Here is a 26,185-nt window from a genome sequence, read left to right on the forward strand (position 1 = left end):
TAAGTAATGCCCCAGCTATCTTCCAGAGATTCATGGATAACATCTTCAGTGATTTAATAGGAATTTCGGTTTGGATCTACTTGGACGATATTTTGATTTTTTCAAAATCTCTTGAGGAACATGTGAGACACGTTCGTGAAGTCCTTCTCCGTTTATCCTCTAACCAGCTGTTTGCCAAGGCGGAGAAATGTTCTTTTCATCAACACAGCATCGAATTCCTGGGATATGTGATCAATCATACCGGTATTGAGATGGATCCCAAGAAGGTCCAGGCCATCCTAGATTGGAAGCAGCCACATGATGTAAAGTCTCTGCAACGCTTCTTGGGATTTGCCAATTTTTATAGGCGCTTTATTCCTCACTTTTCCCAAACTACAGCGCCACTCTCAAGGTTGACCAGCAGCAAGACTGTTTTCAAGTGGGATTCTCTAGCTTCACAAGCCTTTGCCACCTTGAAGACGGCTTTCACCACCGCCCCTATTCTGCGTCACCCTCAGGACGAATTACCCTATATTGTGGAGGCAGACGCTTCCGATTTCGCCATTGGAGCGTCCTTCTGCAGTGTGATCCTAAGACCTCTGTTGAACATCCAGTAGCCTATTATTCACGTAAATTGAATTCCAGTGAAAGGAACTATGCGGTTATTGAGCGGGAATTACTTGCCATAAAGATGGCTTTTGAAGAATGGAGACATCTATTGCTTGGGGCACGCTTTTCTGTAGAGGTCCGTACAGATCACCGGAACTTGCAGTATTTACATTCCTTACAGTGCCGTACGCCTCGCCAGGCTAGATGGGCTTTCTTTTTTTCTCCGTTTCAGTTCCATGTTACCTACAACCCTGGTACCGCCAATCTGAAGGCGGATGCTTTATCTCTTTCTCTGGAGAGGGTGGAGAGAGAGGTTGGTGGGAGTTCCCCATTGATTTCCCCACACCATTTCTTGTTGGCACTGTCTCCTCACCTGCAAGCCATTTTTGATGCTACCCAAGCGGATCCAGAACGAGCAAACCTACTGCAGCAATCATTGGTGTCAGAACGAGACGGTTTGCTGTTTTTCCAGAAGAGGTTGTACATTCCGGTAGGGCCTATCCGTGATGGCATACTACATGGTTTTCATGACTCTTTGATTGGGGGACATCGAGGAATTAAAGCTACGCAAGAACTAGTGTCCCGACAATTCTGGTGGCCGGGGTGGACCAGTTCCGTCAAGAAGTATGTGGAGAGCTGCCCCGTCTGTGCCCAGACGAAAGTACCGAGAAGAAAGCCTGTAGGACTGCTTCTTCCTATGGAATTGTCACCGTACCCGTGGCACACCATAGCCACAGACTTTATTGTAGACCTACCTCCCTCCGACGGATGTACCTGCATAATGGTGGTAATTGACTGCTTTACGAAATACGCTCATTTCATTCCCTTTAGCAAGATACCCACGGCATCTCAGATGGCATCAGCCTTCCTGCATGAAGTATACCGCTTACATGGCCTTCCAGAAAAGATTATTTCTGATCGGGGATCGCAGTTTGTGTCATCTTTCTGGAGTAGGGTATGTGGCCATCTTGGCATTCACAGGGCCATGAGCTCGGGTTATCATCCGCAGACCAATGGCCTCACCGAACGGACCAATCAGACCCTAGAGGGGTATCTTCGCTGCTTTGCCAACGCTACTCAGTCCAACTGGAAGGCGTGTCTGGACAATAATTCCATCCATTCCTCTACTGGAATCAGTCCGTTCTACTGTTCTTCTGGCCAGCATCCGAAACTGATGCCCTTCCATCCTGTACCCGCTAGTACGATTCCGTCTGCTGATGACCTGGTGTCTTCCATTCAGAGACAACATGAAGTGGAACTTAAGACTTTGGAGTTTACAAGGAGTCGTATGAAGGTTCAGGCTGACAGAAGGCGATGTGTGTAACCAGATCTCCAGGTGGGGGATAAGGTTTGGTTATCATCTAGGAATTTGCCATTTAACAATTTGCCGGTTAAGCTGGCTCCACGTTATTTCGGCCCATTTAGGATAACCAAGCGCCTGTCCTCCGTAGCTTTTCGCCTTGAGCTCCCACGTTCTTGGCATATTCACCCATCTTTCATGTTTCCCTTCTGAAACCTCACGTCAATGACACCTTTGGTCGTTCCCCTCTTCGCCCGGCCCCAGTTTTAGTTCAGGGTGTCCCCGAATTTGAGGTTCAGGAGATTTGTGATGCCCGCTATCGTAGAGGGGTACTACACTTTCTATTGGATTGGAAGGGATACTCAGCTTGTGACCGCACTTGGGAACCACAACAGCATGTACACGCACCTCGTCTAGTGCGTGCTTTTTACGAGAAGTTCCCTTGGAAGCCTGGGGCCCCGGGTCTTCCTGGTAGGGGTCATAGTGTCACGCCACTTACCTGGAGACTGGGGTCCTCTGCTCCTACTCGCTCTCCTCTCTCTTGGCGGATCTACCCGCGCTTCCGCCTGCGGGGATCCGCCATGGGGAGAGCTTCTGGGGTTCCCGTCGGGAGTCCTCTGCGCATGCGCGGGAGACCACGGTCTCGATTCCGCGCATGCGCAGTTGATTGGGCTCTCTCCACTGCGAGTGCTTGCGTTCCGAGCCTCGCTTTGGATGTTCCGGCACCCAGTAACGAGGCGGCTTGCGTTTCAAGCCTCTCTCGGGTGCCGGCCATCCTATAAAGCGAGCCTCGATCAGGGGCAAGTCGCGTCTCAACGCGGTTTGCCCTGATCGTGTTTTCGCTCGTTTTGCTACCTACCAGTTCCGGCCTTGCTCTGTCTCCAGCTTCTGCCTGAACCCTTCCCTGGGTTCCTGCCCCTGCAGCTTTTCTGGTCCTTCTCCCTTTGGGGTCTTGGGGATCCTTTTGGGTTCCTGAGTTCTTCCCTGGGGTACTGTTTCGTTTTCCCTGGGTTCCCCTTCTCAGTCCTTTCCAGTCCTGTGCCTGGGTTGGTTTCCCAGACCTGTTCCTGGGTTGGTTTCCCAGTCCTGTTCTTGGGTTGGTTTTCCAGTCCTGTTCCTGGGTTGGGTTCCCAGTCCTGTTCCTGGGTCGGTTTCCCAGTACTGTTCTTGGGTCTGGTTCCCACACTCTGCCTGAGCCATCGCCTGTTTCCTTTGGGGCATTGAGTCTCCCAGCTGCTTCCAGTCGGATCTACCACCTGCCTGCCATCCTTGTTCCTCCAGTGGTTGTGGTTGTTCGGCTCTACCACCAACTTCCGACTTCACAGTCTTTGGACATTCGACATCTGCCTCTCCTGTCAGTGCTTGCACTGTCCTGATGCCACGCAAATCAGGAGAGTGCGTCCCGTGGCGTTGGGAGTCGGTCCATCTTCCACCTTGTTAAAACCTCGGGTGGCGGAGAGGCCGGTTCCTCGCGTCATACGCTCATCGTCAGTCTGGCTGCCACGTCAAGATCTTCTTCCAAGTCTTCAGGTACGCTTCACTCACGTGATACCCAGCTTAACAGGGAGGTGGACCTCAACCACGTTCAATCGCCTTCCTGACCCATTCAACTTGATAGTAGAGCCTGGGTTATATCTTAACCCAGGCCTCCTCACTCGAGGGAGCTCTTCCTCTTGATACACCGCTCTTCTGAAGTCAAGATTGACCAGACAGAGGAGTTGATCAAGTGAAAGAGCAGGTAGCAACACCGCTAAGGTCCCAAGCTGCAAGGAAAAAAGAACAAGGTTATTGGCAACTGACAGTGCAAAACAGAAAGCAACGGCTGGTATTTTCGTAACCTGATTTGGGAAGAGAGGAATCAAGAGTGGGATATATGACCATGTGTGCTGTTCCTTAGTACTTAGAGTTGAAGATAGAAGTGATCAATACCCTGGGAATGGAGTCTGTCGTAATGGCGCACTCGCTCCTATCTGTGTGATGTCATCATGGGTCTTGATGGAATGTTGGTGCCGAGTTGACGGTTGGCAGTTAGTGATGGAGGTGACTGGAAGAGGAGTGGGGAGCGCAGTGTCCGGCGTCCTATCTGTGTCATTTGTCTTCCCTTGGAGGTGCTGAACTGAGGACAATAAAGCAGGAAGTGTTTACCTACATGATAACGGCATCCCTGCATTAATTACAACATTGGCGACGAGGATTGTAACAGACCGTACGGGTGTCATTGCTGCTGCGGGAGGTGCAGCTTCTCAGACTTCGTCCTCCCATGGTGTTGTTCCCCACACCCCGAGGCTAATGGAGGCTGCTCGTCGGCTTTGCTAGCCAGCCAGACAGCACTGCTCTCCCCTTTTCAGGCTTGTTCCCCCGCCCTTAGGGGAGAGGCAGAGACTGCGAGTTACTGCTGACGTGCTGCTGTTAATTGTTGCTTAGAGATGGCAAGCAACTGTTCCCCGCCCAGTTGTGATCTATTTTGGGGAGGGGAAAAAAAGCAGCAAAAGTCTGGTGTCTTCGCTATCAGTTGGAGGAGAGTCAAGGGGGGCTGTACGGAGACGCGTGGCTCAGCGTAGCTCTTGAGTTGGTTTTTCCCAATGCGCTCTGGGACTTGAAGTAGGGAGGATATATTGCCCCAAAGGAGACCCTGAGACTTGTGGAAGGCCCGCATTTAACCATAACTTTGGAGGAAAGTGAAGTTGCTGTGAACTTTTGGATTTGGGGCATGGAGGCTACGTTCCGGAGGCGGCCTGCACTTTGGGCCGGGGGACCCCGGGACTTGTTGATCAGTCTGCGGGGAACTGAAATTGAAGTATTAAAGTGCTATGAGGGAAATCACGGGGTGCGGTGCCCAGTGTTGGTGATGTCAGCCATGAAAGAAAGAATCAACTGGTGCAGTGGAGGTGATTCCCATGGTGGTTTGGATCAGGAGTTTTCGGTCCAATGGTGCCCTGAAGGTGGTGAAGATCCTAGTTTCTGGAACAGTTTTGGTGACATACAAGGGCAGCTTGAGGATCCTGGAGGAGGCATTATCAGTATATGACTCCTCAAGTGACTTCAGGGAGGTAGGTGTTGTTCGGGCCTTGGTTATGTTGGTGTGCTTGGTCTGTATTACTGTGTGCATGTTTATGTTCGTGTGTGGCCCGTTTGGTTAGGGGTTAGGCATTTTGGGCATGGGGTTCGGGGGGCTAGCTGTGGCAGCTGTTGTCATGTTTGGATGCTATGTCTATTTTGTAGCCATGGGGGGTTTAGGTCCTGTGTTATAAAATAAAATGCATACTGTATGTAATGTTCATTTTTCAGGTTCGGGGTCGGGTGAGGACTTTACCAGAATTTCGGATGGGTTTATGACTGTTTTTCTGGTTTGGGTTCCAAAATTTGGAATAATTTTGTTTATGCATTTTTGGGGGGGGCTTCACTAGGGAGCCGGGTTTGCCGAGGCTGCAGTCAGCGCTGGGGTTTCTGGAGGTGGAAACGCACTGGGGATCGGTAACAGGGTTGCATTGGGCTCTGTCAAACATTAAGACTTTTCCGTGGTATGAGAGTAACGGTTTTGGGGCAGATTTTGGACATCTGGTCGGGGGGAGAGTTCACGATCATATGCATTTTCATGGGTGATTATGTTCAATCCATATTCCTGGCCTGTTGTGCGGCATGCAGGTCAGCGTGGAGCAGCTTGTTGGGCAATGTATGAGTGCTCAGCTTTACAGGATATGCTGTGTTTTGTAGGGCTGGTGCAAGGGGTTTTCCAGGTCATGTGGTGGTTGGCTGGTTAGAAAGTTTTTGCTAAGGTGTTCGCCATTAAAGTTTTTTTGATTGGAGCAACTGTGGGTGTGGGTTTTGTTACCCAGGTGTTTTTATTTTTTGTTTTGGGTTTTTGGTGGAGTACGGTGCTAGTGGTTTGCTGTTTCAGGTGTAGGGCTACTTGGCAATGGTTGTGGATTTCGCCATTGGTGGCGTTGTGGCATCTAGTTGTTTGCGGGAAATGGTTGATTATTATTATTGTTGTTAAAAGTTCCTGTGGTAATGGTAAACAGAGCCCCTATCAAATACAGAAAGATTAAACCCCACCAAACCCTCCTTACCAAGTAATACAATGTTAGGAGAGTCAGGTATCTGGGTGTCCAGGAAAAGGAAGGAGTGGCTTGGGAAACAACGACGGGAGAAAATAATAAAGAGGGAGGTTAGTACAGGAATCTGACCCGGTATGAACGAGGGTCGCTCTAGATCCGGGTTGGTGCACTCCGTAACTGCAGGGCATCCCAAGTGCACGTAATACAAGGAAGTCCACTTGATGTATCCTGGAATCACAGGTAAGGCAGGACAGCACACAGGTAAACAGAGGTGAGACCAGTCACACTGCACAGGAGGTACCTGAATGAACGCTGGAGGAGCCAAGCGTTCTGCTGCAGAGGTGAGACGTGAGGATCAGCTCACCTCACACAGCTGATTGGTAGCAGATGAAGCAGGAGATAGGAACCGCAAGGCTCCAAGGTGAAGCGCAGGAGCAATCCGAGGGAAGCCAAGTCCGGGAATGTGCTGGCAGATCAAATCAGAATCAGAACTCAAAGGAAGTCCGATAGAATGTCGAGTCCAGTAACGTGCTGGCAGACAAAAACAGAATCGGCATGCAAAGGCGGGTCAGTGAAACAGATTGGATTCAATATAAGAAGTAAGCCGAGTAGCTGAAACGAGTAATGCTACTGTAGAACGGAGTCAATCAGAAGTACCCGACAAAAGTTTGGGACATGTATTTAAGCTACTGCGCAAGATGCAACCCGTGGCATACAACAGCTGACATAATCACATTACTGTATTTACTAGGGAGTTGTGCTTTTAGACTGTGCGATAACTGTTGCTCTTAATTTTTTAAATGATCACATACGCATTGGCTTATATTTGGTTCAGTTTTGGTTTATTCTGTGTCTAACAGTTGTTTACTTTGTCCATATTGTATTGGTTCATCATACAATTGGAAATGTTCTTTTGTCCGTATTGTTTGTCAAACAATTCTTTGTTTTGTATTTTTTTGTCATACAATTTATTCAAATATCTTGTTGTTTTGAGACACTAATAGTATCTTGGTACTTCCTTTCTGCACAAAACTTCAATATACATCTCTCTATGCACAAAACTTCCATATACATCTCTCAACATGTGTTTCTCCACAGGTGTGTCCATGGTGCATCAGGAGAGAGTCTTGTGCTTCTTGCAGGAATGAGAAGATACGATTGTCTTCTTCTTCACAGCGCCCAATCCGCATTGTCAATCACATGACCGCCCCGCGTGGACTCTTCCAGGGTGTGCAACAGCTGTGGCCCATCACCAGGGCAACCATCAACGCCGCAAAAACAGTGCTGCCATGTGGCGATGTTGCAACAGCAGTGTCCTTAAGGGAGAAGGGCGGCAAGAGTGAGACTTGGCCTCAGAACCCCTATTCACAACATCTGCTAATGATCTCTGCCTTAATGCCATTAAGACAGATATCCTTCTCAATGGGCCGCCTGGTGCTCCTCTAAGTCATATAGGACACCTGGCCCCCACTGCCCAGTCTCTAGCACTTGCCTTTGGGCCCTCCTGCACTGCCACCTGGCCTTCCTTGCTCTTCTTGGGTATGTTCCCCTTGGAGGCCTGCCTTCCTGATCTTAATTGAGGGCACTGTTCCACTGGGTACACTTCTCCCCCTTCCTCTCCCCTGCACTTCTTGTCTGTGCACTTGCACAATCTAAATGATACTATGCTTAGTAAGATCTTTTGTCTTATTCTCCCCTGTTTCCCCCTCTCTACCTGGCTGAGCCTTAAAACACTTGTGCATAGGCGCTTTATAAATAACCCATCAATCAATCAATCAATACATGCATTAGAAGTTAATCTTCCCCTGTAGAAATGGTACTGAAATGATGTCCTTGTCATATAGAATGGTAAAAGTGGTGAGATTAAAAGATTTGTAGTATGGTTGAATTACGATGATTTACATCTAAAATGTAACCCACACAATAAGAATCCAGGAAATTCAGTTTGCAGCTATCATCGAATATAAGGATATGGTTTCCTTTAAGGTTAAGCCCTGCACTTATCCTACGGACAGCAAATCACTTAGAGAGAATCTCCCATCTCTCATCCAATGCTGTATATATAGATGTGTTGCATGACATCAATATACTTTGCATTGTAACAAAATATGGGCCTTACTGCTATGAGTCAGAGTTGTACTTTAAAGAAAAATCACTTTAAGAAGTGCATGCATTTCAAACAACTTAACATAGATATGTGTATGTCTAATTGATTAAGAAGGGGCATGAAAAACACAAATAATATACATTTAAAATGTTACACACATCCATTTCATTTTTACAGACTCATACATTTCTGAAGAAATGCAACAATTGCAGAATGTCAACAAGAAGGGTCCCTGTTTGCTACACATCCTGACATATTATTTAAGAACACTTCTTTCTTTTCTTGAGAACTATCCCACACCCCTTTTTGTATAAGTTGTGAAGTTTGGCAATAGGTGTCTTAGTATAGGCCCTTTTGTTTTGATACAATGCCACTAGGACTGCCTTATTTTTCATTTGATGGTTGACGCTGCTCCCATCTTAGATTTAGGTTTAGATTAGGTATTTTTCCAACCTGCATACAGCATTCATTGTTCAATAAACACTTTTGAACCATGATCACTTGTGTCTGTCTTACTTGTTGCCACCATGACTTCCTCATAGTGCCTGCTATTGTAGCTGCTTAACTTGGGGTTCCTCTTATGTTTGAGGAAGTTTTCTTCTAAGCCATAGTTGGCAACAATAGTGAGTTGAAAATGTGTCCTTCCGTTGTCTTCTGGCATGTGGTGTTTATTATTTTTATGAATAATGTGTTTTCACTTTAATCAGAAAAGAGGGTTCACATACATTTGCTCACTACAATCCTGGTGGTGCACACCATTGTCACTCTCTGGGGGACATTCTAGACTTTTTTGGTCCTCTTAAATAAACAGTGGCATTCACCCCATCTGCTGGATGAACCAATTATACAATGAATAATCATTATTTTTTAGGTTACATGTAGCTTGTTAATATGCAGAGGCCAGATGTCTATTTGATATTGCATGCATGGCAAACCTGACCTCTCAAAAGAGAATATTGAATGACAAGTGAATGTTGGTAACTGAGTATGCTATGTAGTAGGCATTTTATCACACAGCATGTGTATTGTCCCATGAAGCAACTTCTCGTCCAAGTGTTCCTCCAATGCCATTTTGCACAATATAGGCATATATTTATGAAATGCAGCCACTTTGAGCATACATCATCAATTTAGCGCGGAATACTAAATGGTCTTTTCAGAGTCCAATTCTTGCCTTATACTTGAGACACTGTAAGTGCTGTCAGGATTATTTGTGGCATTTCTATGAAGGACAAGCATCTGCAAGCAGAAGTGGTATGAGCTGTTTAAGTACATTTTGTGAACAATTGGTGGCGATTGGAAGAGTAGATTGATTGCTGCTATATTTGCATAGCAATTTACTCCAGTTGTGTAGCTGAATTTAAATGGACCAGAGAGTTGTGTCTCTGTATCCTTTTTTGGGCCTGTAGTTGTTTTTTGAGAAGGGGCATTTTTCTCTTTATCTTCGGATGGACGTGCAGTTGATTTTGGACTAGACAGTTTTGTGGTTGTATTATTTGGTGGAGCACCAGTAATTTGTTTCTTTAGCAGTATTGTTGGGAGATCTGCTATAGGTTCTGTGTGTATTTGTTTTCTTTTTAAAGATTTTATTTTTGTAGGTACAGGGTGCATATCTAGATGGGGGATGTACAGTGCACGTAGTCTGTTGTAGTCTAGGATGCAAGGATTGTCAGCGTTGATTTTGTTTTTATCAAAGTTAACTAGGAATAGACGATTGAGTGTATGCAGGCGCAAAAGGGCTACGTAACTCAAAGAATGTTGTGAGCGGGCTTCCCCACTATGCTTCTTCCCGGTTCCGGTAATTTGATTACAGTTTCATCTTTAGGGGCAGCACTTGCAAAACACTTTTCAACTACTGGTTGCAGCTTCACCACGCAAGGAGGTGTGAATACCCCATAAGCAGATCTCATGGTAGATGGGGCTCCCGGGTCTACTGAATGGAACTATTTTGTGGAATACCTTTATGCAAGGGAACTCATGCATTGAATGTTTTATACACACACTTAAAGGCTCCATACAAGTGTGGTGGTCCGGAAATAAGAGGGCCGGTTGCACCGTACCGGCACCCTTTACGCATCACCACACTACAACTCTGCAGGCAGGGGGCAGTTGCGCCAGACAGATCTGACCTAACGGCAACCGCCCGCAGAGTTTCCACTGAAGCACTTAGCAACAGTGCCGGCGCTTCCGTGTCCCCATTCCCTTGGAGTCCTACTTTACACCGCCTGATATCCTGGGGCGCCGGGACTTGTAATGTCCCGGTGGCACTGGGATCTCAGGCGGTGGAAACGGTGTTATGAGTCTGGCGTCGGGTTACCGCCTGACTTGTAATGTGACCCTAAGTCTCCCTTACGTGAACAGTGACCAACTCCTTCTAAAAGACTGGTGCAGGGTGGCGTAAGCAAGGGGAAACTCCCAGTACAGCTATGTGGTCCAGCATCATGTAGAAGATGTAGGCACCTGGCATCCACATTAACCATACCCATTACCCCAAGAGTCAGACAGGGGACTTCATGAAAGGGCTCACATTCAAATGCCCCAGCACTAGGAGTTTACTTGAAGTATTACGTATGAGTACACCCCAGATGCTCATTGATATGAGGTCGGTGTGTTGCTCTAAATGCTGTCATAATGGTTACATATGAGTGCACCAGTAGTGCCCATGTGGATTACTTGGTTCATTTGCTTTAAGCACTGTTATAGTGCTTACATATGAGTGCCTCATGAGTGCATACTGGAAAGGTTGGTTCTTTCACAATAAGCCTATGAAAAGTGCCCAAATAATAGTGTCTGTTGTGGCAGTGCTGTTGACATACATGTTTCTTCTTGAATACGGTTGACCATGAGTTCTTGTCGATATATGTGTTTCAGCGAGGGTGCATTCACAGGTGTTCCCCGGATGCTGTGGTGTCTGTCATAACACATCTCAGTGCCATATTACCACTTATACTCTGGCCAGGTTCCGAACGTATCAGCCTGGCTTGGATATCTCAGGCCCCCTACCACTGAAAGATAGAAGGAAACCTTCCATGTACATATCCTTGGACGTGCACATTTAGCTTTCTTTCTCTATATCACACTGTTTGGTTAATAAAAGTACTGTTTTACTGGCTGGTCTCATTCATTATTTATTCTAAATCAGGATATGACGTAAGGTACCTGTTAGCATCATGTTTACCTGTGGCCAGTGGAGGCACTTATTTCAATATTGAAAATAGTAGCAATACCTGCCTATTGATAATTAAGTCTTTCAGAATCCAGGTAATCATTGGTGCACCCTTTCTACCCCAGCATGTAAAGCGTCATAATAGTTACGAGGGGGCTATTCATGCACCCAGAAATAGGTTGCAACTACAACACAAGAGCTGTAAATTTAGTTAGAATCACAACAACACGAAATGGACACGTGGATGGAGAAACCTAGTTTTTTTTTTGTTGGCAGTTGACAAGATTAATGTTTTTTTTGGGGTGGGGGTTGTGGTTGATATATTTGAGCAATTGCAGCTGCACCTGCTACTCCCAGTTCCCTTGTTTCCTTTTCTGAACTAATTTTGAAAGGTGCAGTAATACAAACTTTACCTTTTAATTCTGACACTCGTGTGTTTAGTTAACGTCAGCATTTCTGGAAAGTATTTTGTCTCTAAAAGCCAATGAGCTGTGTACTCAGTAACTGGTTTTTCCAGGTTAAATTGGGGCTGTGTGTTTACCTGACATGGCACTTCCTCAAACTATGTGATGTTTGAAAAGTGAGCACGGGCCAGAATGTGCTGGCAGATCTGCCCAGAGTTCATTGTTTGCCAAGGAAAAGAAATCGGGTTTCTCTTTTGTGCAGCAACAATCGGCAGACATTCCATTGGCATTACCCATCCGAGTGAGCCTGGTTCCTTCTGGTTTGCCTTGCATTTTCCACTGCCCCAATAATGGAAGACTTCTCTAATTTCACAACTTTGAGAGATATATCCCCTTTCCACTCTTCTTTTTCCCGCCCTTAGAGCTATTTATAAAGCAGCTCTCAGGAGAACACAAATGCATTGTTAGCTTCTTTGTCCTGGTCTTCACAACGCTCACATAAACCGCCATCTTCCAAGCAAAAAACAAACATAAAGCAACGGCGTATGAGCGTGCTCTGAAAGGTCAGGCAGGCATTAATTGGAGAAGTACACTTTCATAGCCAGATGGTCATCATCCTGTTACTTCAGCTTTGTTTGAATCGCGTTCCCCATGGCTAGGCATCAAATAGGCACATGCTTTGAAACGGTTTGTTTTATTTATAGCATAAGGGAAAATATGAACCCCGTCTTGTGTTCCCAGAGTTCTATTCTGTAAGGTTACGTAACTGTTATTAACTGACTGGTTCCACAGTGGCGATAGGAGAGATCATCAATGAGGCACATTAGCGCGTGTTTAAAAGTTTATGAATCCAGAGACGCTCATGTTCAAACAGCAGGCAGCATAAATGAATGACATTAAAAAGCCTTGTGTAAGGCTTTTGCGCCATTCATTCACATTACGGCTCATTTTCAATCATTTGTAAGTCGCAGACGAGGGGCGGAAAGCAACTTGCGTTGCCTCTCCACCATACAAATGCTACAGAATTTGCTCTGGCATAAATTTGCATAAAGCAGACGGACCCCATAGGGATTCATTATACATGCTCTCCGAGGGGCATGTCAGACAGTGTTTATTAAGCAATACGCCCCAAGCGGCGGGGGCATTACCGACTCATCTAATGCCCCGGGGCCAATAGTTATAGTTAACGAAGGCCCTGGGGCATTACCAGAATCAGTAATGCCCCCGCCGCGAGGGGCATATAGCTATTAGTACCCCCGGCCCGCAAGATCTGCGTGACGCTGCAGTGTTTCGGGACAAAAAAAAGAAGAAAAAAACGACCACGAAAATGGCTGCCAGGAAAGGGAAAACTGAGTCTGTTTTCCCTCTCCATGTCAGCCAATGGGAGCAGACGTGCTGGGAACAGAAGCGTTCCCAGCGTGTCAGCTCCCGAAAAAAAAGAAGTTAAGTGGGGTTGAGAGGGCAGAAGGGAGGGAGGGGAAAAAAACACAACAAAAAAACGTAGCTGAGACACTGGCGGGGGACGATGGAAGCCTCCAGCCGTGTTTTGATTCGGAGCGGTGATGGCCCCACTCCGAGTCTCTACATGGCTTGGGGCTGCTATTGTCCCCCACCGAGGAAAAATCAGGCTGAAGGTAAGTGGGGTGGGGAGGTGGGAGGGAAGGGAATACAAAAAAATAACATACCTGAGTCCCCAGTGGGGGCAAAGTCAGCTTCTCAGCCGTGGGGAGGCTTGGAGCGGGGATGGCCCTGCTTCGAGCCTCCTCATTGGCTGAGGGGCTGCCACGCCCCCCGCAGTGGAAAAGGCAGCTGGAATCCCGGCTGAGAAACGAGGGATTCTCGGCCGGGTAAAGCCCCTGCGAACGCCAATCAGAATGCTTGTTTCATTCTGATTGCGCCCTAGCCGGGTACTAATTTGTAATAGTGAACACTGCTAACCATGCTTGCATGGAAAGCAGTTTCACAATGATACATAAACGCTGCACAACATGCATGCATGTCAGGTAGCGTTTAATTGCAATTGTGAGCACCACTTGCCATGCAAGCCTGGCAAGTGATGCTCACAATTTAAAGTAAACGCCAGTAGTACAAGGGGCCTCCTTTTTCACAAGTCAACATTTTGACAAGTGGGCACGACCCTGCTTCCGGTCTTAGTCCCTCCCCCTTTTGATGTGTTTTTATATACATTTAATACAAATTTGATATGAAAATTAAATTAAAAAAATGTGATATCGATTTTATACTACACAGCCACAGTAGTGGCTGTGTAGTTATGGTTAAGTTGCTAATCGATAGGAAGAGCACTTTTTGGCCAGCTTCTAACTTCGCTCCCCTTGGACGAATCCTCACCAAACTTTTGCAAAAGAAGTATATGGCCCATTATTCCAAAGTTTGGTGAGGTTTGGTCCGGGGGGCAAAGTTATAGGGGGGTCCCAAAATTTATTTTTTTCCCATAAACTGAATGGGGATAAAACTTTGCTCATGCCTAGAGCCTAAACCACTGGATGGATTTTCACCAAATTTGCGGCAGGAGCAGCGGCTTTGTCCCGAAAGCGTGCTTTTGTAAATTTGGTGAAAATCCATCCAGTAGTTTTTTTAAAAACAACTGAAAAGTAGGTCACAAAAAATGTGTGATATCTATGTCTGCCCTGCAGACACACTTCCCTGTTTGCTCCGTGGACAGGACACTGATTGGCTAATCGGCTTGCGTCATGTCCACAGACATGCAACGTGTTCGCTGATTGACTGGGATGAAGCGTGAGGTGCGTCGGATTGTTTAGATGCGCCCACCATCTTGGATCTGTGTTTGGGGTCCACGGACATCCCGGTAAAAATATATTAAAAAACACAACATTGCACTTGTCAAACTTATCAAATAATCTCTGGGGAGGTGAGGGGTGATGAGGATGGGATGGGATATGGCTGCAAGAAGCAAAAAACGGGTGTTTTGTTGTCACGAAAGTCCGAACAGTTAGGATGTTCGTGAACAGTCCTGTGCAGGAACGGAAGAAGTGGTTGATTAAATCTTTGCCTCCACACAAAGCACTTGAGAAGATTGTGTTTGATAAAACTCTCAAGAGATCTGGCGGGACTCACAGCATTTTGTCACACGGTAGATTTGGACGTGTTCCACAATATGTGCCTAAAGTACAGGCCAAAGAGATTGCATTTCGGTATTCAAGGGATGGAGATGTATAATGTCTTTCTATGGCTCTGTTCGTCTTACCAAACATGATGAATGGAAGAGTATCACTGAAGCTGATCATGGGTATTTGCCTGGGCTCTGCTTGATTCACTCAAGGTGAGAGGTTGGGTGCACATGGGTTGGAGGGTGGTCTTTCTAACCAGTGGCTGTGTCCACCATTTATCCACACCCTCTCATTTGTTTCTGATCTGGTGCTTCTTTAGTGCCTGTGTGTGCCTCGGCATGTGACTGGGTGCAACACAATGATGGGTGCAGCTTTGTGTCTGTGTGTGTCCTGTGCAGTCTCTTGGAAAAACCAAGCAGCATGGGGAAGCCTGGCTTTGGACACATTTAAGACAGATTGCAGAGTGCTAGGGAAGCGAGGACGACCCACAAAACATATAACCGCATGTGGGTGCTGTATCACTTCTCTGCACAGTGCTTTTAGCCTGCAACCTTCACTAATTTTCAAGTTGATTGCATTATTTCAGTGACAACACAGATGGTGAGGCAGAAACGTAAATGGTGGACTTGTAAACGTAGATTGTTGATTCTGCAGTCTGCAACCCCAAGCTTACCTTGTGGTATTACAGAGTAATACTACATTCTGAATGCCCGTTCCTCTATATTGTTTATATTGGTTGCCCAATATTTATTAATATTAAATAGAAGCAATTTCAGGTTATTTTACACTCTTAATTAAAATGCTTGATGTTTATAAATTGATGTGCTTGTGCTACACCTAGAGCGCGGCAAAGAAAGGGCTATTCATGTCTGTGTTAAAATGTAATTAAAATAATAATGGAGTCAGACTGGCCCCCCCTAGAGCCTGGCAACCCAGGCAGCCACCTGCAATGCCTGATGCAAAGACCGGCCCTGCACGTGCATCAGAATTACAGTTCTCGTGGATGCGGTGAGGCAAGTTGTTGCAAACTAAGAATGTATGTTGATTCTGAGTGAAGGTCACTAGCTTTGAATTTTTGCTTGCGAGCTAAGGAAGCCCACGCATCGGACACACAGTATAAGGTTCAATTGTTTTTTTACCTTGAGAGAAAGGGACCATTCTGAAAGGAATTGAATGAAATGAGGTTTGTAATAATGTAAGATATGATAAGGTTATGCATTCCAAAACTGGAGTAAGGAACGTGTAAATTCAGTTTATGAAAAATCGTTGGTGCATACGGAGTCTGTGTTACGGTCTGAGTTACGCCAAGAGAATTGAAATGGTGAATATAATGTAAGTTTGATTTTCAATGATTTTATACCCGAACGAGCATCAACTTATCATTATCTGACCATTATTTCTGTGTTACATTGTACTCGTTTATTCTGTGTGGCATATTGCAATGAAACACAAGTACAATCTTTGTGTGTATTGTTCTGTCTACCGCGCAGATGGGCAGGCCAACATTGAGATACATGTAGACCACTACTCAGTTCTCCCAGGTCAACGCTAATATTTCATTAAAATGACATCTATGAGCACCTAGAATTGTAGCGTCAGCTTCCGTATCCCGTTTAGAGTTGATCATACTACATAGCAATGTCCTCGGAAGCAAATTGTGTACCACTTTCCATGTTGTTTCTCTCTGTTGAGATTGTTTCATGTCTGAGCTAATCGTTAGTTTAAACTCCATCCCGAATTAATAAGTCAATAGATAAATTGTAATAAAGATCAGCTAGTGAGAAAAACTTCTATTATGTTTTCGAAACAGGTACATCCTGCCATTCTGCGAATGTCATAGATTCCAGATGCCAACTGACAGGTTCGTCAAACGGCAGCTGCAGATACTTGTGAACAACTGGATGTATTTGACTCTTTTTTGGGACGATCGCCAAGGGGCCATATGCCCTTACGCTGTACTAGCGATTAGGAGCAACATAACATCCTTTACGGTGGTCTAGCCCCAAGTTCATGCACAAGCCCTGAAATTCACTGTGTGACCAAAGCGCTTCTTTTACCCAAAACGAAAACCTTGTGTATGCAAAAAGAACAACGTGTGACTCACGATAAACATTTTGGATCGCGAGCGAAGAAACAAATTTCCAATTTGATTTAATATGGCAATAGTCGGATTTTCTCAGAGCGTTTATTGTGAAATAAAAGTACTTTACAAATTGTACAGTCTTGTTGTTTCCTTTTAAAGTACGGTTTAATATTGCAAATTGTGATGTGCTGTGTTGTTAGACGATAAGTGTTGATTTTCGGGTTCTGCGTCACGTCACATCACGTAGGTGATTATGGGCGCATTTGGCTACGCTGCCGAGGAACGTCACTGAGAAAGGTGGAGAATAGCACTAGGTTTGGTGATGTGAGGCTCAGGGGCGGGGCATATGATTTAGTGACGTCAGGGTAGTTCACCTTAGGCCGATGCAGCAACGAATAAGATTAGCACAAGATGGCCACTCCCTGCTGCCAGATTTTGCATGTTTGCAAAAGAGGAAAACTAAGGTAAGGTGCATTGGAAATGTTTGTCCGATCGATCCACGTATGTATAAAAATACATGCCCGAACCCTCAGGACAATTATATTTTCTGCACTTGTCAAACTTATCAAATAATCTCTAAGGGAGGTGAGGGGTGATGAGGATAGGGTGGGGTATTTCTGACCTGATTCCGAATGAGTTTACAAAGTTTGGTGGGATTCTGTCATGAGGCAGGAAAATTAGAGGGGGGTCCCAAAATAATGTAATGGGTTATAAATGAGGTGCCATTTGACGAATCTACACTTAATTTGGGAAACTGATAATAGATCTAGATATAAATGTTTTTGCGAAGTTTGGTGGGATTTTGTACAGAGGGGGTAAAATTAGAAGGGGGTGCCAAAATAATGTAAAGGCTTATAAATGAGGTGCCATTTGATGAATCTACACTTCTTTTGGCAAACTGATAATAGATCTAGATATAAACGTTTTTGCAAAGTTTGGTGGGATTTTGTCAAGAGGGGGCAAACTTAGAGGGTGGGTGCCAATTTTCGTAAAGTCTGAATGGATTTTGTGAAGTCGGGGCTAGGTTGTATGACGATTGTATGTGCATTCATTTGACACTTTAAAAAAAATAAAACGTGGGTGGATTTCCAGCAAACTTGGGTAAGGCGCATTGGCAAGGATCTACGAGCATGGTTTTGCAAATGTGCCAGTGTTTTATTATTTGACAAGTGTCACAAAAAATAGCGGTATAGCTTTAGTGACTGAGCCTGTGGTCATGGGCAGTGGGAAGATTGTCCGGTTCATGGAATAAGGTCATGATCTGGACAATATGGCTACTGGCCCTGACCACAGGGACAAAACATAGGATTAAAGTGGCCATGTCCACCTGGGACTGGCTTTGTGGTGAAGTTATTCAAAATTAGGATAGATCTAAAAGGTAAGAAAAATGTGCTTGTGGTAATATGCTCATAGGGTTCTCTTTTTTCCTTCTGCAGACTGCCATGGAAAGGAAAGAGTGCCCTAAATGGAACCCTCGCCTTCTCTTTCCATGGTGGCCATGTTGGAAAAGGATTTTCCTTCCTACACCGGGATGCCACAGGCGTCCCGGAGTAGGAAGCAAAATCCTCTTTTTTAGCACCTCGGGTTCCCGCTTTGGGAACCTAGGTTGCTAATGGCCTTTATCCCCCATTTCAGGGGCTGGAATGGGGGATAATGGTCCAGAGACCTCGTTATCCAACCTCGCTTTGCTTGGGCTGATAACTTGGGCTGCTGGCCCGGTATCCACAGTTCCAGTCCCTGGAACTGAGGATGAACGCCACAATATTCCCATTAGCATAACACAAAATGCAAATGGAAATGTTGGAAAATCTTATTGAGTGTATGTACTTTACTGAGAAATATAAAGTCTATAGGTTTTTTTTTTGTTCTATTTTTTAAATGTGAAAGGTGGTTCCTAAAGGAACATTTATTTTGTTTTTGGATGCATTTTTTTAGTCAGGAGAGCTTAGAAAGCAAGGTGGGGAGGGAAATGAGGGAAGAGGCACCAAACACTAATATGGATGGGTAGGTGGACAGGGCAAAATGTTGCACGTGTGTTATTTCTAAGGTAGGTGGCAGTGTTTCTCATTCTCCTTGATAACAGCAGTGGTGGTGTCTCTTGGGGAGCAGGGATGGCATTAGCTGATTCTATTTTAAGATAAATAGCAGTTTTGCTAAAAGTATGTACTGTGTACTAGATTATTAATGGAGGAGTAGGAATAGGTGTTGGAGCTGTGCAAGGGAAATTTTGAAGTTGAAAGTTCCTAAATCAGTAGAAAAGGCAGTTCTGAATTGTCCACGAAGCACAGTGATGTCATCAATGACATTTGTGATGTCATCTTTGATGTCCTGGTGTTAGTCTTAGCAGTGCATGGTGTTGGCGCAAGTTATGGTTGCTTAGTTTAGCATAACTGGCGAATTTCAGGGGTTTTTCGGTTTTACTTGGAACCATAACGTCCCTTTAACAAAGTTTTTTCGATGAATATGTATATATATATATATATATTCAGTGAAATAATGTTGTTAAAGGGACGCTATGGTTAAGTTCCACTAGTAAAAACTTAACAAATTCAGTGGAAAAACGTTCTTAAAGGTTTATTATGGTTACAAGTAAACTCGAAAAACCCAAGAAATTCCCCAGTTATGGTAAGGTAAGCAACCATAACTCACGCCACCACTGTGCACTGCTAAGAGTAACACCTATGACATCAAAGATGACATGACAATTTTCATTGATGATGTCACTGATGACATCAGAAATCTGGGCCACTTGGTTTTTATCACTGACTGTAAAAATGATTCAATGAAAAGGTTGCAGAAGATGTTAACCTTCTTGTATATTGTAGAAGTACTTGGCTTAGGGTTTGGTGTCAGCCAGCTCATGGTGCCCAGATATAAGCCAATAACCAGGCCATACACACACAATTCATACGAGTACTTCATAATGAACTGTAATGTTATTGACATTTTGTATTGATTTTGTTTCTGTCTTCTGTACTAAAGTATGGCGGTATGTGCCTGTAATTTGTATGCATTGTTGGTCTTTGTATGTATTGTTTGTAGTAACACACATATGTAGTAGGTCCTGACTTATTACCTATGTATTCCATGCTTAACATTACTGAAAACTCGGCAAGGATATATTTCATGATTTTACAAAACAGAATTTGCAGAATAATAATATTCTACTTCTACAGTGTATACTGCACCAATTTCTTATGTGTATGTATGAGTAGCTTCCTGTATTCAGAAGAACACTGTGATATAATGTTTGGTTTGCATAAGTACATTCGTTCATATGTTAAGTAGTTTTGCATAGATCTCAGAATTACCCATAAGAGCTTTTTACCAACATTATAAACAGAACCCTTTGTAAGGATGTGATAATTGGCATGTCATCTTTGATATCGTGGGTGTTACTCTTAGCAGTGAACAGTGGTGGCGCAAGTTATGCTTGCTTACCTTACCATACCTGGCAAATTTTTGGGGTGTTTTGATTTTACTTGTAACCAAAATAACCATTTAAGAAAGTTTTTCCACTGATTTCGTTAGGTTTTTACTAGTGGAATTTAACCATAACATCCCTTTAACAAAGTTATTTCACTGAATTTGATAGGTTTTTATTAGTGCAACTTAACCATAATGTCCCGTTAACAACGTTTTTTCACTGAATCAAATATATATTTGATCTGAAGTGTTATCTAATTTATATCAGTTTTGATATAAAGTGAATGCAAATTTTATATAAAATATATATAAAGATGGTAGCAGCGCTCGACGATTTTGCTCGGTCAAGCACCGAGATTGAAGTGAGCTCTGAAGACACGAACTGCAAATCTAGGGTTTTGCAGAGTGACACGTTTAGGACGCCAGAGCGGGGTTCCGCCCCAAGGTGATAGGAAGCGGATTTAAATTGATGAGGCCCCAAAGTTTTTGATATGAATTTTTTTGATCCCCAGTAAATGTTATATGAACTTTATAGGAAGCGGAAAATGATATCAAACAATTTTGAAATCTTTTTGATATAAAATATTATATAAAAAATGTTATAAAAATATGTTTTGATATAAAGATGTTTATAAAAATCAATATAAAACATTTCTGGTTACAAACATGTATATACAAATATTAAAAATCATATTTTTATATATATACATTTATAATTAATATTAACAATCCTAGTTTTTTATAGAAATGTATATACAAGTTAATATTTTTTATATAAAATATGCATTTAAATTTGTTATATAACCATCCTTGAAAATGTCTGCACTGACTGGCAGACTGCACTAATCTGACTCTGCATGGAAAGAGAATCAGAGAGTTTCACCCCCAGGCTTTTGACCACCAGTGAGGGAGAAGGCAGTGAGCCTAGGATGGAAGGCCGCCAATAGGCTGATGACCAGCCAAAAGAGGCAGAGGGGGATCCTACCACCAGAACCTCTGTTTTATCGCTATTAAGGCAAAGCCATTATTTGCTCATCCATGTGTGGATGGCGAGCAGCCAGGAGCAGCAGCGTTCTGCTGAGGCTGGGGAGGAGGGGTCAAGCCCTACTAGAATTTGCATATTATCAGCATAGGAGAAACACCAAAACCCAAAAGAGTGAATAAGCTTCAACAAAGGATGAATGTAGAGATTAAAAAAAAGAGGGGGCGTGCAGAACCTTGGGGGACACTACAGATAAGGGGATTCCCCACAGAAAGAAAAGGAGGAAGACAGAGAGACTGGGAGCAACCGCAAGAAAGGAAGCAATACACTCAAAGACCAGGCCAGCAAGGACGGCCTTCGACAATCGTTCAAGCGAAATAGCATGGCCAACAGGCAGCAGAGAGATCTAGCAGAATCAGGCAAGCAAAGCCCCCTGATCCACGATCTGAACCTGATCTTCAACCACCGCAACTAGAGCCGACTCTGTGCCACGACCAGGCTAAAATCCGGACTGGAAAGGGTCAAGGCACCCAGAGTCCTTCAAGGAATAAACAGAGAAGGGAAGTAACCAAAGCTTCAAGAAGCTTCATAGGAAACAAAAGAAGGGAGATGGGACGGAAATTAGAGAGAGTGGAAGGGTCAAGACCAGGTTTCCTGAGCAAAGGAAGAATAAGAGTATGCTTAAGAGAGTTAGGAATATGAGCTGAAGAAAAGGAAGGATTATCTGTTGCTGTAAGAGCCTGTGCGATGTTAGGACAGATATCCTAATGATGCTAAGTGGAATGGGGTCGGCAGGGGAATCCGATTTAAGTGAGAGCACAGCTGCAATCATGGCAGACTCCATGAAGACAGGAAAGGTAGACCAGACAGAAAGGGGTAAGCTCAGGTCCTCAGGGCGGGCCGAAGGAAGGCAGCGGCCGGCTGCAGCAGATATTTTCTGAAGAATAATCACAATTTTGTCATCAAAGAAAGGACAGTGAGTCACAGAGTTCTTGAGAGGGGACCACCCTGGAATTAACAGGTGTGGAGGAGAGAGAGCGGTCTACTTTAAAAAGCTCTTTAGAGGAAGTTACTGCGGCTTCCGCCTGAGCCAGGAAAAATGCACATTTAGCTAGCACGATGGCTGCCTGATAGGAGGTTGTGGCTTGCCGGAGGGCCAGGGGGGGCGAGTCACAATATCACTGTTGGGTGTCCAGACCCACGTTTGGACTATTAGGCTGCAACACTTGGTGCTGTGGGATTAGGAAATCCAAGAGGGCGGAAAAGCCCACATTTGCTCCAGAATCCAGGCGAACCGTGCAGTTTGCGCACAGCAAAATGGTCCCCTGACCTGCCACCCACCAGTGCAAAGCAAGATGGTCTGTTCAAAACCTGTTTTTATTAATGTCAAAAATTGCTAATATCATGAGCCCGGAACCACCAAACAAAAATCCAACTATGGTTGAGTGTTTTACTTTACTCTACTACAGATCCACATCAATGCCATGTCAAGCAAGGATCATGTACTATCAAGTAAAATCCTATCCTTTTGAAATGTATTAATTCAAGACAGCTGTCAAAAATAGGTGCAGTACCGGCATTGGACACTGACCGGCACTGGCGCTCTATAAATCCTGACAGGAGAGCTGTCTTGCAGAACTGTGCAGTGAACAGAAGGGGGTCTTATGTAATTAAAAGTTCAAAAGACATGCCTTTGCTGAGAACTCTTAACACCCCAGAGACCCACACCAGGAGGCAGGATATCACATGGCCCTGTTAATTGAGAGGGAGGGGTTTCTCCTCCAGCCTGCAGAATCCAACACAATAGTCTCTTTCAATTGAATGGGATATGCTGATTTGGTTGTGGACTGTAAACAGAGCTCTGCCTGGAAGGAGAGACATGTGATCCCTGACTCACCCAGTTCCTAGGGGCGGGCCAGACACTTTTTGTGAATTGAATTGAAGGCAAATATATGTTTTATAAAAACCCTGATAACTAATTGTAACCAGATGACAGGAATGTACAATTTGGAGATCCTTAAAATAGAAAATGTACCTACAATTTGAGTCTAAACTCAATTTCGTACGATGTTCTGGGACCGAACCCCGCATTGTATTCATGTTGCAGACACTGGGTTTAAGCTAGAGACATGAACATTTACTGGAATATGTGTAGAAAGGCGGTGTACATTTGTGCCATTTTTGGTAAACGTCCGATATTGGTAAACCAACTAAAAATGAAAATAACTTGTCATTTTTGAATGCAAGCTCTTAGGAAGATCAGAGTTGAACAAGAATGTACCTTAAGTCATCTGCAATCTGTACATGTAATTTCAACCACTTGTGTATCTGGGAAATGTGTTTAGTTATGAAAATGATTTTCTAAGGTAAAAGCAAAGGGGAGTGTTCTTTCTGTATGCCATAAAGATTACTCACTCTGACTCACTGCTCCCTTCTCAAATCAGGTCAAAGAGAAATCCTTGACCTATCAAATCGTGAGTGGGTTGGGCACAGAAAGTTAGCATCCACACCCATTTTCAAAAGACATAAAAAGAGCCACTGGAAGCCAGACAGGGACATTCACTTTCCACTTTCTTGCAGGACGCTTTGCCGGGAGACTCCAGACTTCAAATCCATCAATCTCCAGAGACCAGAACTTTGAATCCAGACTCCAGAACTTGTAGCAGAGATGCCTGAATCCACAAGCTGAATCCTTCTTCAGCAGGCCTCAAAATAATTTGCAAATTATTCAAACAGCCAGGCTGAGCTGTCAGATTCTGGCCTAGAACCCTGTGCCAGAAACACCCCAAAAGCAGAGCTGTACCCAGAACCCCAGACCGGACCCATACCAGATCGCTGTGCGCAGAACCAGTACCAAGTGGCGAGAGAACCGCAGCCAATCCTGACCCGATCCGTGACGAAGTCGCATTCCTGTCCAAATTATAGTGTGAGTACTCAGCCTGACTGTGCAAAACCCAATCTCTTAGTTTAAAATAATCTAATTCAAACTATTTTAACCTATCTAGAACTACCTCATAGAATTGTGTGTCCTTCTGTGACTTTAAAGCTGCAAAACTGTCATCTGTCATTCTAAAACTTTAAAATTTCATTTTTGAAAATCTACCTCCACTAAATCGTCTGTATCACTTGAACCGTTTGTGCTAGAAGCGAGACTTTCATTATAAAGCTAAGATTCTAGGCTTTCCAATGAACCCAGAACCGACTTCTTATTCATTATACCTTTTCCGTAATCGCGCTTGACGCACTCGGAAAAAGTGCAGCGATTTGCGATTTTGCTCAAATTTCTTCACGTGTCAAAGTAGCAGCTTCTTGCTTTCCTTTGCTGAAATTCGTTTGCAACCTGACAATCATTCATAGAGCATTGCTAAAGTGATCCTGAACAAATTTGAAGTAGCTATCACCCACCCTGAATCTCTTATAGGGAATTAAAAACATTTTTAGCATATTTTTCCCTTCTTTGCATACCACCTTTAAAGTACTTTGCCTGTGTTTAAAATCATCCATGTTTCTCTAAGCTTGCTAGGGGGGAACTGAATTTGTATTGTACATTTGATTGTATTCCTGAGAACCATGTGCTCTCCCTTCCATCTTCTATTGCATGGGGGGGGGGGTGAGTTTCCAAAAGGGGAAAAGTGATTCTATTACCTTTTGCTGAAATCATATCAAGTTTATTCCTGTGTTGCTTCTTTTCCACCTTGCATTTCCTTGTACCATATAAAGCATTCTCAGCTACCTTATCCTCTATACTACTCCTAAGTAATTAAACCAGTGTGCTAGTATAACATCATCCAGTGTTGATCACTGTCATATGTCTAAGTGTGATATCAAATATTAATTTATTATAAAAGTGTAATATATATCTATTGTTTAATTTTTCAAATAAACCTTTTTAATTTGCAAAACAAACCTACTTCTTGGCTCAGTGGGGTCAGGGGGATTCTAAGAGAGGGGCGTTATACAAGGGTTCATCATCCAGATTATAACTTGTCATAAAAATATATAAATAAGGGCTTCCCTTGAGCAATCCCAGACAAGGCACTGACTTAGTGGGAATGCTTGATTGGAGTCATTAACATGACATACGCCACTTGTGTTCGGCTTGCCTATGGCCAAGCCAAAGCTTGGCCAGGTCAGCTGAAAACCAATGTTCAGAAGGCAGAGCACAGGTTCTATCATCCTTGATGGGTGCCAATAAGTCTGTGGCAGCTGTCAGAGCAGCGATAAAAGACTGAAAGTCATCAGCAGTATCAGCTGACTGCTGTTGAATAATAGCTGCCGCAATGTCAGGGTGATTCATCTTCCCTCAGTGCCTTTTAGAGGGGCAGGGAGAATTTAAGGGCAGGGACAGGTAAGAGAGTTCACAGCAAGCGGAATGATCTCATGATCTGACCAAAGAATGGGGAGGTGGGCAAAAGAGGTGGCTTGTGCAGGGAGGAGAAGAAATAAGGTCACGGGTGTTACCTAGCTGGTGGGTAGGCCCCAAAACCACCTGGGAGAGACCCAGCTCTTCTAACACGATGATGAAGTGAGCTGCCTGAGCGTCGGTGGGGTCATTGGGATGGAGGTTGAAGTCCCCCAGGACAACCAATACCCCCAGCTGAAGTCTAAGATCAGCCACAAGTGCCGGAAAATCAGCATACCAATCGTATATCAACTGGCTTATACAGAGTGCAAATAATGAAAAGCAATTTACTTTATAAGTAAAGTGTGCTTCCCAGAGTCCGTATAAAAGTCAAACTACTGCTTCTATGGTGTCTACAGCATCTCATGTGCGGCTTGCTTACATGTGTCCCTCGGCCGCGCTGTCACCCACCTGGGAGCTGTGAAGCAACACTGCTGTTTCTTTTAAAAATCTGCGACAATGCCTGTGGAATCCCAGGAATGTGGTGACACACATAGCAGCATTCTGTCTACATCAGCAGAAAGTACAGGGCTCTTTATATTTAGCTAAACGGAATACAGGATATTTTGTGCTGGCTGTA

The sequence above is a fragment of the Ambystoma mexicanum genome, chromosome 6p (genome assembly GCF_040938575.1).
Source record: "Ambystoma mexicanum isolate Mex_15411 chromosome 6p, UKY_AmexF1_1, whole genome shotgun sequence".
NCBI lineage: Eukaryota > Metazoa > Chordata > Amphibia > Caudata > Ambystomatidae > Ambystoma > Ambystoma mexicanum.